The sequence below is a fragment of the Apis laboriosa genome, unplaced genomic scaffold (genome assembly GCF_014066325.1).
Source record: "Apis laboriosa isolate Shangri-la unplaced genomic scaffold, ASM1406632v1 scaffold18_cov149, whole genome shotgun sequence".
Lineage (NCBI taxonomy): Eukaryota > Metazoa > Arthropoda > Insecta > Hymenoptera > Apidae > Apis > Apis laboriosa.
The window spans coordinates 2,327,316-2,343,130 of NW_025222233.1; the positions used below are offsets into that span (position 1 = coordinate 2,327,316).

Here is a 15,815-nt window from a genome sequence, read left to right on the forward strand (position 1 = left end):
TTTCTCCATCGAGAAAAAGAGACGAGAAATCACTCCGTTATCACCCGAGGAAAATGTCGTCTTTTTATGTCGAACCTTGGGAACAATTTGCAAGAACGGCGAGATATCTGGCGTATGGGTGCATTATTCAGTGACACGGTAGACGAGAAACGAACACAATGTAACGGGTCATTGAAAGTAATGGTTGACGCGCCGTTAACATTATACCTGCTCGTGCTCGATACTTTCGTGCATTAGAGGCGATAAAGGAAGGCAGGTAATTCGGGAATTTGCGAACGATCGTAAAAAGGCAAATGCACTTCTTAGAAGAGGCATTAGTTTAGATAGGCAAACCGACGGTACGATTCATCCTTTAAATATAATTTAACGGTTTCCGGACGATTACCGGCGACCGTTGTTTCTCTTCTCGTTGTCCCTCGTTGCACATCGGCCATCATCCGTTGGTCATTGGAAAGCGCGTGCGCAATGAAAATTGAAATAAAAATCATTGAACGATAGAATTCGTGTCAAGGATGACTCGATATCTCGTCGTTCGCGAGCGTAAAATAATTGTACGGGTGGCCATGTTGGTCGCGATCGTTTCAAGGTAAATCGGGGCAACGGCGATCGCTTCGAAAAATGTTCAAGTTTCAGTCGGCAGAAAGTTTAGCGCGCGAAACGTGCAACAAGTAATCGATTTCGTTTGCGCGATTGTTTTGCTTTTCTATTTCAAGCCAAGCTCTTTAAGAATACGAGATTAAAAGAAACGAGCACGGTATGGATCGAAGTAAGCGGAAACCCTAGTTCGGGCTTCTATGGATATTTGATTACACGCTCTAATTCGGCAAGCGTGTAGATCTCCGTCTCTGAAACGTATCACGATATGTATTGCATACGAAACTGTATACGTGAGGTCTGCTCGAAGGTGATACGGAGGAACGAAAAGGGAAAGCAACCAGCCAGCAGACAGATATCGAGTATCTCTCGTTCTCACAAATCTTCAGTGTCCCTAATCCACGTGGTGGCGGGTTGGCGTGAACGAAAACGATGTTACGATAAAATAGGAACGAGTGAATGAACAAAATACTACGACGAACGAGTATGAGGAGAGAGTACGCCCTCCATTCAGTGACGCTACCATATTGCTCCCACCTGTTATTATTCGCCTTTAGCACTTTGTCTTTCCTTGGCCGTATTAACGTATCAATCTTAGCTTCGCACGATCGATTTGCACTCTGTCTCGGAAAATAATAACACTCCGTTTGTCGGTTGTTCAAATAAAAAAGAAAAAATTTGTTGCTTGTTTTCCGTATGAAAATCGCATTCCACCGGCAAAAACATCTTCCACTTTCACTTTCCTTTTTACAATTCACTCGTCAATTGTTGACCATTACTTTTACCGTTATAAAAATATTCCTTGTCCCTTGCGATGAGGGATATTTCTCATTGTAAAAACAGTTTTAATATCCCGGCTTAACCTAAGCGTAGCGAATAAGTATTTATGGTGAATCATGCAAGGACAATAGTGCAATATACTTAAAGCATGTAGGATGTGATGGTTAAGAAAGGTAATAAATGTAGAAAGTATATTTAACTTGGGGCCACGTTCAATTTGGTCTTTTCTAAGATTTTGGTCTTTTCTGGCTCGATCATTTCTATTTAAATGTTCTAGGTATCAAACGTGTCGTTATCCTAATGGAAAGATGCGTATCTCGAAATTAAATATGATTTATATTTCATACAATAATTTATCCTGAATCAGGCATTTATTTCTCTTTAGCGGAGAAAGGAGATGCATCGCGGAGAATAAGGGAGAGAAACAGGAGGATAGTAGGAAGGAGGGGAGAAAAAAAAGGAAAAGAGGAAAAAAAAGGGGCCGTGTCTGTGGAACAGGCAGAACACCCACCTTGATTCGATACTGACGTTCCAGACGATCGAAAAAAAATCCATCGCAAGCGTCCCTCGAGAAAATAGAGTAATTTAGATAACAGCCATCTCCCCCACCACTCTCTGTCTCTATCATACCGGTGAAGTTCCTCGCGTAACGTGTCTCCGGAGGCACGATGCAGCCGCTGTTACGCTCGTCGTTGCGATTGAGAAACTGATGCTAGTCTCTGAAACCTTTATTATTATCTTCTCTATTCGATCAAGCTACGGGACATATGGTGCCCGTTCTGGATTAAGGCACAATCGTGATACAATCTCGCGAAAGTTGATCGCGAAAATTCGTGAAAACGAACGTTCAAAGTTATGCTTATGACCGTAGGCTTACTACAATTCACGTCTCTCTTTCTTTCTTCCCTCTCTCTTCTATCTTTCCCCTCCGTACCTTCTTTTTTCTCTTTCGTTTACTAGTTGGAAAGTTAAGCTTTCTTTGTCACGTTCCCCTTCTCCATCTTTTGTCCACGACTCCCCTCCAGGAGTGGAGCAGGTAACGTGCCAACGCCAGGCAATGGCGCCTTAGCGGCTGCACCTGGACTAACCGTTCGCCAGGTGAGAGAGAACGGTGATTGGTCGAGCCGCATAAAGTGGCACGCTGATTGGCCGATATCGTGGTTCTGTCGGTACGGAGCTTTAATCTCGTTTACCGTAGGCGCGCTGCTGCTCAGTTTAACTTACCTTTGCTGCACGGACGGTTGGCTTCGCAACTCACGCCGAACATTTCGTGAAAACTTGCGACCATAAGACCTCCTCCAGTGTATTTTACCGTACAACAGTGTTCGTATTCGTTTAGTGGTGTGTAGAAAATTGTGTCGATCTTCGATCGTCGAGGGTGCGATCTCTGGAAAGTAGCAAGGAAGGATCGACACGACAATCCGTAAGATCGCGTCGCCACTCGTCCGTATATGTGCGCGCGCGCAAGATCCCCTCCTCCAGTGCTTGTGTATATACCTGTACGTAGTGTGTACGAGCAAGCGGGCAAGCGCGCGTGTATATAGCTCCACTTCTTTCTCTCTTCTTCTGTCTTCTTGTACCGTCTGCGTTCCGTGCGCTCGTGTTCGTGATTGGTCGGTGCGTGGCATTTTTAAAAAGTCGTCCTGCTTCTGTCCGTTATAACCTGAGAGAGATCCGGCAGCAGTGATGTCGCGAAACCATGAGTAAATCGATATCGTGATCCATGTCGATACGAAGCATTTCCGACTGCGAGTTTCTTCGATTGTTCGCGATACAATAGTTTTCTTCTCGTTGTGATTAATTATTTACGGGTTCTTCGTTGCTTTTTACCACGAGCAGTTGCAACGAACAGAAACCGCGAACGGCACGTACGAGATTCGAGCAAGAAAGGAATAAGGGGCTACGATACCGGCTCTCCAGAATTCCTCGCGGCACGTTTGTCGAAATAGCGGAAAATTTAAACACGATATCCTAACGACTCGGCAACATTACGGAGCAATAACTATCATTGTTGACAGATAGAGTACACGAGTACGAAAAAAGAAAAGAAAATAAATGCAAGAAAGGAAAGAAGAGAAAGGGGAAAGCAAAATACGCGTGCAATTCCTTTTTTCGGAGCGATTCTCCTGAGTGACATATGCGTGTGGCGCGTAGATTCCTTGCCAAAGATAAAGTTTGGATACGAACGGGAGCACTGGAAAGTGGCTGAATTTCGAGAATAGTTTCTTCTCGACCTTCTGTTTGAAAGGAGGGGGAAAAGAAAAGGACGATATAACCGTCGCGGCGATTTTCTGGTCTCTTTAGAGAAGTGCAGTTTCTGTTCTCCATTCGTGCTTCGTTCATCGGCCGGAGTGTCGGTTGTGCTACAGTGTATCGTAGTGCTAGTGCGGGGTAAGGTTAGGGTTATACAGAAGAGAAAGAAAGATAAAGAGAAGAGTAGGTATAAATGAATAAGCGATAAACTGCAACATCGCGATTAAGTGCAAAATACACGACAAGACAAAATATCGTTGCAAGAGGATACCGTTCGAAGAAGAGTCGTTCACATTTCTCAAGAACTGGATTACTCGAGAACGTGCAATTCGAGAATCGCTAAAATTTTACCTGTTTATAAAAAAGGTAAGGGCATGTATCGATATCATGGGTCATTGGTCCGATATATATGTATATGTATGTATGTATATATATATATATATATATACATCGATAATAGTTCTTATCTTTGGCACGTTGAATCAACGAGCATTCGTTTTCGTTAACTAATACGACAATCTATTTTTTTTCTTTATCGTTTGTTTTTGGATCCGCTTATCGATAAGTATTCATTCGATAAGCTACGTTATTCGACAACGATTGGTCGCGACTACAGCAACTATAAATGTTATTTTAACTGTAGTACTCATTCAAATTCTAGAACGAGATACATACATTATTTGTAAAAAATTAATTTGTTATTGGTTATGGTTAGAAATGTGTTTTTGAATGCATTCGTTGCAAGAGGTTGTGCTTTATAAGCTTGATAGAAGAGAGTGTCAATAATCATTAGAATCCATCCTTTAAGAATAATTAATGAGTAAGTGAGTAGAGATCTTACTAGCGATATATACATTTTTTACATGATTAATGCTTAATTTTCTCTCAGCATAAAGAAAAAAAGAGTCGGTTTGCTAGCTGTTTAACCTCAGATCTTTCGCTCAGTCTAACCTTGAAATCCCACTCGTCGCCTCTCGCGAGTTTTTAAAACACTCGATCTTGGCTCTCTCGTGGGACGCGCGCATGCGCTGTACAGTTGGTCCTTTTTATATTCTTTAACTCGTTTCTTTCTACCTCCTTCTTTCCCGCGTGCCTTTTGCTCTCGAGACTTCGACAAAATTTCGATTAAAATCTTTACCGGTGTCGGTGACATCATTAAGTTGGGATATATTTTAAAAATAGGCTTATTTCTGTTTCAAAGAATGCGTAATTCAAAAGAACGTCATCGATTCAAATTCAGTAGACAATAAGCATTGGATTTCTGTAACTTGGCGGGCATTTCGCGATGCGAGACAAAGGATGTTTTTTCGCAACATCCATTGATATCGATCGATTCTTCGACAACGATGCGAGCTAATATTTTCGAATTGTCGTGCATCGACAGTGTATATTATTCGTAACATCGGTTTTCTCTATTGTGCGCATCCCACGATGTCGTGTTTACGTCGTTCAGAAATGTCGACTATTCTGGGAATCAATGAAAAGAAAAAATCAGTTAAATCGAGCATGACGAAGCTGAAAATTGCGCGGAAAATTATCGGAATGCTGTACAAAGACGGTTTGGTGGACGATCGTGCCAAGAGAATTTCAAGGTCATTCGTATTTTTCGGAACATATTTTCGAAGCATATTTTTTTCAAAAGTGATTTAAACAACGTAATATACATTTCGTACATGTGAATATTTTTCCTTTCAGTTTCTTATAGCGAGTAATTATTTTATTCGCGTGTAAGTGCTCGCGTTTCGCAACTGAAAATTATAGAAGCTACTAATTTCATGGCATTGCCACGGCAGGCGACATTTATTTAACCGTCGTATACTTTGCCTGACAACTCCTGCATACGTTTCGGCGACGAGTAATAACACTTTTCCGTCTGAAATACCGCAAGAATGTTAGGAGAAGGGAATGGGCCACGAAATTACAACGATTTCAATCTCGAAAGAAAGAGCGTCGACCGAATTGAAAAAAAAAAAATGCAGGAAAGAATACCGGATAATTATATTTCTTGGTCGACTGAGGCCAGTTTTCGATTCACGAATCTCAATGAAACGTTTCTTGCTTGAACAGAAAAAAAAAAATATTTGTATTTTTCTTCTCTTCTTTGCTTTATGAACAGTTCAGTGACTTCTCCCGCGATTATATAAACGCGTAACGAGATGATTCGAGATTCGCAGTTTTCATCGTGATTCCAAGTGTCGACAAATTGCAACAACTTTTACGATATCCTTTTTTTATCGTACTTGAAAGATTTTATAGGTCATCGAACTCACGTTTAAATCTTAGGTAAGCATCGCTATTCCAATCGTTTGATTCGCCTTTCTGGGGAACGTGTTATTAGCAAAAGGCAGCGTGATTAGGCCATTCGTAGCGGAATCACGCGCAGATCTCTTAGAAGAGAGAGAGATCTCTACGGAACGAAGTCGAAGTTAAAGTTTCCCCGGGAATCCTTTCGCGCCACTTACGCCATTTCTCGTGCCGCACGGTTACCTAGAAAGCTAATTGCGTTCGGTTAAATTTCATTTCGGGGGATAAAAGTTTCCGACCGTCTTACTTTTCTCTCCAAACGAGACGTTGAAGAAGACGTTGATTATTTCGATAAAATTGCGCGAAAAGTTGATTTCCCGTCGCATCGGTATCACGATGGTATCGGTCGCCTCGGCCGACGATCTTGTTGCGGTTAATGAAATCTTCATGAGCTTTATGCCGCTTTATCGGTCGTCGCGCATGCCTCCAACTAATTTCCCCCGCGTCAATTCAATTTTCTATTAATTAACGACCCATACCACTCTCCTTTGTCCAGGATAAACTCCAATCCGTATTTTAACACCACCACCGCTCGTAATTGTAATCTTGGATGCGTTAATTAAACGTTTACGAACGTTTATGCTACGCTACGATTCTATGCTACGTTTATAAAATATATATATATATATATACATATAGAAAGAACAAAGAGGGATCGGAAGAGATATATATGTTTCCTGGATAGCGCGTTGCTCCCGTGATGAGATTCATTCACACGAGTTCTCGCGGCCATTTATTACGCAACGTTCTCCGTTGCGAAACTTTTACTAGACAGCTCAGCCTCTTTGAATAATTCATCGGAGAAAAATATATCGGGTAGACGTTGGTTGGCTCTCTTTCGATCGAGAACAATTTCTCGCCTCGGTTACGTTAATTACCGTTAAACGACTAATGGAGATTAAAAAAGGAGGCGTTTATGGGCGAGGAAACGTTCTGGCTCGTCTGGATCAACGAGCCAGATTCCTCGAGAAATCGGGGGAAAAACCGAGTGATAGAGGCTGGATCGGCTCGTGGATTCCAGTTTACGCACTCGCGCCACTTCCGTCTATCGCGCTCGTCCACTCGAGTGTAACGATTGGCCTGAATCCTTGCAAATACGACTAGACTCGCGTACATCTTTATGAGCGTTTACGACGCGAATTATTCGAAAATAGGATCACTTGCCGCGAGCATACGCAAATATTTCGCTTTTATTTTTAACCGATTTCTCTTTTCTTCTTTTTCAGGCCGTACCCCCAGAGATGGTATGAGGGACGATTCCGGCAACATTGCCGACGTGGTAAGTGTTTCTGCTTTTTTTTTATCTCTCACTTACTCGTCTTCATTTTATTATTATTTAAATGTAAATGCAAATGTTCCTCCATTCGCGTAATCTAAATGCATAAATTGATAAACCAAATTAGCATATCTAGTTGTTTCTCAAATAAGAGAAAAAGTTTCGTACGAAAGGGAAACTACTATTTCCTTCCTTTCGTCTCTATTTCTGAGAAAATGGATTTCAAACATTCACCCGGGATGCGCATACTCGAGTCTTGACCTCGCGTTGATATCCCAACGGTACTCGCGTCACCCTGCTCTTGTAACTTCTAACTGCTCTCAACCCTTATCTCTCGAAGTTGAACTCGATAAACGCTTGTAGTTTCATTCGAAAAAAGGAGAGGCGGGGGGGGGGGAGAGGAAATATCGTAGATTTTTGCTTTTCAATCGAAAATCAAAAACTCGTTTACAAATTTAAAAGATAGACAGGAGTAGGATCGAGAAGGCGAAGATGGAAGTTTTTCGGTTGATATAGCTGCGCTTCCAGGTAGCAGAAACGAACGTTTCTCCTCGTTCTCTTCCACTTGGGCATTTGCCTCACGTCGTCGAGTTCCTCGGACCTTTGTGAGCGTGAATAGGGCTTCTCGCGAGCCTGACATGCCGTAGGAAACGGCGAGTAGGTACGCAAAGTATTTTCGAAAGGCTCGAGGCTGTTGGCGCCAGGAAGTAGGGTACCGGGTTAATACATGACAGGGAGAGCCGGAGAAAAGCGGGGAACCGTGAGAAGAAGGTAGAAAAACCGGGAAGAAATTTCACGATACGATTTTAACTATAATAATAATCTTTAATAATCGATAATTAAGAAACGGCGCGTGCTCTTGGTTATTTTATTTATTAAACAACGATGATAATTGTATCCCGATTGGTATTATGGGTAGCGATATTAAAATTGAATCGGAAACCGAGCCAAGAAGCGAGATAACCTACACAACCATACGAGCTCCTCTTATCGGTTAATAGGTTCTATCGTCGAAACAATAAAACGTGTACAGTTAGAGCGATGAATCGATGAAAGCGTAGTAATACTCGTTTGCCCGACCTTGGAGAGATCGGGTGAAAAGTATACCGAGTTGCATGGAAGGAGGACATTCAGGTTCAATATACTTGGTGGATGAGTGTCACCCAGATCCGCCGGTGTGCCACTCTGGCGTAAAGTGGAAGAAATTAATGCGAATCGTCTACGAACGCGGAATCGATTAATCGAAATTGTTCTTTTTTCGTTCGCACGATCTCGCTCCGAAGTCTAACGTAGACATTCTAATGCGCGATTCAAGTTGGAAAGTGGACCAAAGAACGACACGTGCCACGAGAGTTTCATAGTCGCCCGTCACCTTGGAAGTTAGCACGGGTCTAGCAATACCTCGGCAGTCTCGTTCCCTGCCGATAAAGCATGCAAAATACCCGGTCTCGGCATAACTTGACACCTAAAGGTTAACCATTTTTATCCTTTCGCTTGAAAAGAAAGCAATTGTTGCTGCTACGCCTACCTCGTTCTGTAGTCACGGTTCGCGAAGCCTAGAAACGGGGAGAGGGGACCGGGTTTCTTGAAATCAAAAAGCGTGATAAAATAAACGTTTTTTTTTCTTTTTTCTTTTTTTTTTTTTTTTTAATTCGAAAGAGGAATTACTCTCGTTCGAGAGTAAACGTTGATCGTAATTATTTCGCTTTTATACGGAGGATTAATAATGGTGGATGGAAATTGAACGAAAAACGGGGAGGATGAGCTGTTCCGAAATCGATCGGATCGATTACAAATCGGGACACGCGGATGACGCGTGTGAATTATCGAGTCGCCAGTGCGAAATTGCAACAATCATCGCGGCAAACAAGCTCTCGCGAATTGCTATTCCGAGGGAGGCGCGTGTTCTCGCATATTTATCGCTGTTTCTATATTTATTTTTACACAGCTCCGCTATCCGCCCCATTTGTCGTCCTCGTTTCGATTCGCGATTAAATATCGCGACATTGTTTGACTTTGCGCGCGTCAGCTGATCGGATTAATGAAACGCGTCCGTTTTCGTATCTCTCTACTCTACGTTCTTTTTTTCTTTTTTTTTTTTTCTCTCTCTCCAAAAAATCGATGAATCGCAAGAGGCACTTTTTTGTTAAAAATCTTAATGATCAATATTGAACCGGTATCATAGAAATTCTGTACGGTTCATCGATGGAGGGAGTCGTATAATTTTTCCAGATCGAACGCGAGTTATGACAACGATCCAATATGTCCATATCCAATATGAATCTCGATAGAGAGAAGGAGAGAGAGATGGAGCGGCGCTAAATTAATTATCGGGCTCGTTGGTGGCGACGTCGTACAAGCGACTAACGGTCCCGTAAATGTTAAACCTCGATGTAATTGCCGGTTTCGACAACCGGACATATCCAGCGAACATTTTCGACATTCACGGGGCTATTTCACGGTTACTATTTCGCGCGTCATAGATCGCGTTGCCGCGGATCCTCCGGGCGGAGAAGCACGATTCTCGTCCCTCCTGATTTTGGCCAAAAACGATAACTCTAACTACCTAGTATGATTTCATTAGCAAACGCTTAACAACCGTGTGAAAATTGCCTCATTGGGCGGGCTCTACGTTCCGTTGGAAATAATCGAGGGGAATTCGAACGGCGATATTCTGTCACGATCGAGTAATTAATGGGACGATAATATCGGAATCAATTCGCTCCGTGGACAGATTGAATCGATGGATGAAATATGGCGTATGCATACGCGTGTGTATACGCGTGGGATCTTTCATCGGGGGGATTAAATCGATTTCGATGGAAAAACTCGATCGAGAGCATTCGTTATTTCTCTTTTTTTTTTTTTTTTAAGGGAAACGACAGGTCGCGTAAAATTTTCGTGCGTGTCGTGTCGTTCGAGCTTGGTGGAGGTAGCAGCAAAGGGAAAAAATCTTTGGGAGTGATGGAACAATGGTGGTGTGGATTATGTGACAATCGAGGAAACGCGGATGAAAGAAGGGGAACGAAACAACGAAATTAACGGGAAGCAAGGACAATAAGGACTTTAATTAATCCCTATATATATGTATGGAAATATATATAGAAATTGTCGGGAGGCGTATTGTATACTCGAATCGGGCAAATATACACGTGCGTGAATCGTGAATGATAGAGTAGGTAGCAACGAATGATGCAAATGATATATGACGGTATCTAGCGTGTCGATTCGATGCTTGACCCACTGTTTCGCGTCGATCCTGACAAATGACGTCTGTTCTGGATATTGAACGCATAATGCAGACACCCGTTGAAGATGTATCGTCGTAACAACCCGTTGAAAATTGGCAAGGGGTATCGAGAACAAGATTTATTAACTCCTCGAGTTAAGCTAACAGTCGCTCGAGTAGAATGTAAGTAAGAGGGATAAAAATTACTTTTCGCGTTCGACAACTTATATATCGATTGGTGGTGTGTATATACAGCTGTTCGAAAAACGACGAATCTCGACAATTTATCGCCCGTTTCTTCTGGCGGCGTTCAATCGATTCGACGTGTATGAAACGTGTGCGTTTTCCTCGCATCGACGTTTTTTTTTTTTTTTTTTTTTTCGAACGCTTCACTTTTCCCATCGACGTGTTCAACGCAATGTTCGACGAGACGACGAAATCTTCTTGACTTTGGATTATTATAAAATTATTGCGTATCGATCTCGACGCGAATGCACGAGATTTATATACGTTCACCATCGTTATCGTTCGTACATGGATAATAAAACGAGTCGACGCGTTGTTTCTCACGGAACGAATACGCGCGTTACACGCATTACACGCATGTACCGTTTCTTCGCGAGAACTAGATTCCGTCTCTTGGACCAATTCCAGCACGCGCCTCCCTCTCTCTCTCTCTTTCTCTCTCTCTCTCTTTCCAATGAAGGAAAACGAATAACAGTTGTTGGAAAGAACAATGCTCCTTTACTTTCACGAATCGTCGCACGATCCTAAACGTTATCCTCTAAAATGAAACGTATAATAATTTTTTTCACCAAGATTTAAAATCGGGACCATGGAGAAGAAAGAGATCGTCGATTCGAAGAGTGCAATTAAACTCGCAGCGAGAAAGAAATTCCTACCCGTGCCATGGCGAAGTTTCTTTTCTTCAAACGAGGGGTTATTATAAATTCCCATTGATTAGAACGGCTGTAAACGGGTTTATGACGTACAAACGAGGGGACGCGACCTCATGCTCGAAGAAAAGGAAGATTTACGACATCGATGCCCGACTCAGCCGCCCGTTTCACGTCCCCCTCCCCTCGCTATCGGTCGTTGCATAGTGGCGCGTACGGCATGCAGCTGTTTCTTTTGACGGAAGTCGAGCACGTTCCGTGAACCTAGCACCGCTTCCAAGAGGCCAGTGTCGTGGCCACGGCGTCGAACGCCTTCCACCACCAACCGACACCTCGTGCACGTGAACGCTCGCTACTAACGGTAGTACGAGAATCCACCATAGTCCTCTCTTCCCCTTCCGTGCTTTGCCCTTGCTTTCGTTTCTCGCGACCCCCTCTTCGTGGAATCCATCCGTCCAGATCGCGAAAAACTTTTCTCCCAAATTTTCTTCCAATTTTTCCCAATTTTTCGTCTTTTCTTTGGGAAAGCAATTTTTCCGCGTTATTCATCCCGCTCGAAACGATCGCGTTCGATCATTTCGCAGAGTCATTGCAGCCTTCTCCCAACCAAGCAGTCACCACTCGAGGCATCTCTCGAGGCGAGAATCGTTGGCCTTTTTTTTTTTCTTTCTCGCCTTTCACACGCGCCAAGTGTCCGCCACTGTTTGAGGAAGTGCGATTTAAATGCCCCTTTTCAGACACTTGTGCGCGACAGGCAACGGCAAAGGGGTGGCGATACGAGAGAAAGGGTGGCTCCTCTTCCCCTCCCTGCCTCGCGTCACTTTAAAGTCCTCGCTCGATCGGTGGGGTTGAGAGGGTTTTTCGCCCGGGGCACTTTTAAGGCGTCCCTTCCAACCACCTTTTATTCGACGTCGCCAACTTTCAGACAGTTGTCCGTTCCGCCCTTAATATACCAAACCCCTCTCGAAACGTCTAACGCGTCTTATCATCACGGCCGAGTCGTTTGATCCTCGAACGAAAGGGAGAAAGATGATATATATATTCGTTCGTGTTTCCACTTCGAACGAAAGAATTGATACGCAGCGTTCGTTAATCATCGGCGTTAACGATCCGCGAGGAGGACAATATCGGTAGCCAGACAGTTGTTGGCCCGCGTTTCAACTCCGTATAAATCATGATTACAGGGGGGAGCTCGTAATTTAATCTCGTGTGCCGCGTGATGAACGACACGAGACGTCGACGAGGACCAAGAGAGCGTTATCGTTGCTCAATTAGCCGAGAGGAGGAGAGGATTGGCTGTTGGGATTCACACATTCTCTTCTTCTTCGTTTTCATTGTTTATCCTCTCTCTCTCTCTCTCTCTCGAGTTCTTTCTCTTCTTTAATCATTTTCCTCTCGACTGTGGAGGGATTCGAATTCAACGGCGAGTTTACTTCTCTCCGCTCCTCAAAATTCCGCGCGTTAACATCGCGAGTAAGACCGAGTTTCTCGACACTTGGACCGTTTTATTCCGAAGGAATAATACAAGTGAATGAACGAGTATTATTATTATAGGAATATGAAACATCGTAATCGTATCATTTTGCAATTTGGAACACCGGTATACTCGAATCTAAAATCTTCCTTTTGGGGACGAATTTTTCATCTTTCGAGAGAAGAGGATCGGCGGACGTATCGGATGGATGGAGCGAGAGAGAGACAGAGAGGGATTCACGAACGATGGGAAAAGGGGAAGGAAGGCGCGAGGAAGGCTTCATTTAATTAAAAACGAAGCAACGATGTTTGCACCCGTATTTTCGCGCGTGATCATACGAGAATTCCGGGCTCGAGCCCGTTTTATTTGTCCTTCTTAGACCGTGGAATTACCTCTCCTCTTCGCAACCACCCCACTTTCGGGGACGTTTTCACGCCTCGCGTCTAACGAGGCGTGCCACCCCGAAAAGGATCGAGTGTTTGCACAACGGTACGCGTGCAACGAGTTGGCGCGTTTTGCGTACGAGCTCGTTTCCAAACGCGTGGGTCGAACGAGAGGGAAAGAGAGGGGAAGAGAGAGAGAGAGATGTACGCCGCGAAGACGAGGCATTCGTGCGAGATAACGAAAATGAAGAAACGATGAAGTTGGCTATGGGGCGTGGAAAGTTGCGGAAAGTCGAGTATCGTCGTCACGTGTCAGAAACGTGGGAGAGCAAAGTGCAGAGTGGAGGGAAAAGGAAGGGAGGATGGACGGATGGATGGATGGGAGAACGAGGAGGAGGAGGAGGAAGAAAGGGTGCGTGGATCTCGATGCAACGCAAGGGCAAGGGAGAAACATCATCTGTCGTTGACTCTCTGCGTTTCATCTTTGCCTCTGAAAGCGTTCCTTGTCCTCCCGTACAGTGTCTTTCAGAATAGGCTGACATTATCCAGAAGTTGGCTCGGGTGAAAAAGCTAGGATATCGGCGTTGTCGGTAGTTTTGTGCGGAAGAGCGACGGTATCGAAGAAAGTACGAAGAAAAGAGGCGAGAGAGAGAGAGAGGGAGAGGGAGAGGGAGAGGGAGAGAGAGGAGATTTGGTCATCGAGCAAAGAAAAATCAATGAACTCCTTTGTTGAACTCGCTCTAATTAAATCGAACTACGCCTCGTTCGTCGTCGTTTCATTTTTCTCTTCGAATCGAATCTCCACGGAGGGAGAGGGGGGACGAGATGTCGAAGGGAAAGCGAAATTTCGAGCACCGCGAATGTTATTACGATTCGATCATTTTTTAAAACTCGTTCGAAAATTTGTACGCGATCCCTCGTTGTCGTCGCACAGGATGGAATACGAGGCGGAGTTGGGAGGTGTCGATTTTCGTTTCGTCAGGCAGCCGTTGCCTCGTGGATGCGGGTTTCGCTCGTGGTTGGTTTTAAGCGTAGCCGTACACGTGCTATAATGCACGCCGTATGCCGATAGTCGGTCGAGATAAAGTATACTAGGAAACGAGCGTGCATAGGCAGAGAGAACCGACGCGCAACAAGCCGGCGTCGTGCATCGCGATCGCCATAACGTGTATCGCTCGTTTCAAAGCTCTCCTCGGGATCCGTACACGGTATCGCACCGTGCCTCGTTCCATATGGAGAGAGGAGGCGAACGATCTCGCCAACTTTCAGCCGAGGAAAAGTTGGCGAACTTTTAAACGGGACTCGAACATATATATATATATATATATATATATTAAACACCGTCCAATTTATATACACGTACATACGAGATACATTGATAAACGCGAATGTAATTCATTCATGGAATTTATTAAAAATTTAAATTACGATTTCATTACGAATACATTTGCATTTTCATCCACCACGAAATTGGAAACTTGTAGCCATCGTCTTCGAATTAATCTCACTCTCTCTCTCTCTCTCTCGAAAACTTATCCTCTGGAAAAAGTCGAATAAATCCCCGATCCCGTAGGAAACGTTCCTTTCCCTCTCCTCGTAACGAGGTCACGACCCGTGGACGTGGCCCTTTCACGCTTGGCCGAATCCCCGCGTCGTAATGAAATTATACCGGGCTCTCGTCGATCGGCAAACTACGGGGGCTGGATATCGGCCAACGTTGTACCACCACCTACCGACTTGATAACGCGGATATCCGTCTACGTTACGAATCGAAGGGCCGACGCGCGCCTCGCACCTACGTTAAGCAGATTACCGCAGCTCGCCGATGAATATGTATGAGCGCGCGCGCGCGCGCACGAATACACGCACGGAGAGCAGAGGAGGCCGGTGATCCGTGCGACGCCGGAGGGATCGGTGGGCGGCGTGCGCGTATCGCACGCACGTGGCCGAGTACGCGCGCGCGCGCGCACGGGCGTTGTGCGCGCTGCAAGCTTTCGCGTAGGTGAAGAACCGGAGGAGCGTGGTGAGGTGGAGTTAGCGCGAATAGACACGGAACACCGCGTGTCGCGAAACTGTGTCGCTGTTCGGATACGAGATTTCCGATTCGAAACAGGTTTCGAGGGAAGAAGATACCGGAGGATTTGTAATTCGTGATAATTAACCCGTTAACGGTGGATAGATAAGGGAATTAACCTCTTCATCTCGCTATCCTCTGCGGCTTGCGCCGGGATTTCCGACGAGTTTCGGTCGGGCGGATGAGATATATATATATATATTATATCGGTGGATAAGTTTCTCGATTCTCTCTCGGTAATTTCTATACCGATCGTTGGATAAACTTTTTATTCATCCATCTGGAATTTTTATTTCCTAAGTAACTACATTCTTCCAAATCTGAAAATGTAATTTCTACGAAGGTAAAAAAAGAAAAGTGGAATTATGAAAGAAAGAAATGGAAAGATCGATTCGTAACGATTCTCTCCTTCTCTTTTCAACCGATGGAAAAATAATTGAGTTCGCGAGTTACCGATATCTCTCGGTGGAGCGCTCGGTGAGATCGAAGGAATATCGGTCGGTATGGGAGCGTAAAAGGCAAGTCGGTCGACGGGGAGGGGGGAGGATTACG

The 15,815-nt window shown here is 44.3% G+C and overlaps 1 protein-coding gene across 1 annotated transcript in view; it reads left to right on the forward strand.

The window, feature by feature from the left end:
* Positions 1-2,627: 2,627 nt before the first annotated feature.
* The window catches only part of LOC122711863 (probable serine/threonine-protein kinase yakA), an 83,789-nt gene continuing 70,601 nt past the window's right edge, over positions 2,628-15,815 (forward strand). The window contains exons 1-2 of the transcript XR_006346211.1: positions 2,628-3,993; positions 7,158-7,210. The gene's annotated coding sequence lies outside the window, so the exon portion shown is untranslated. The remainder of the gene's footprint in view (positions 3,994-7,157; positions 7,211-15,815) is intronic.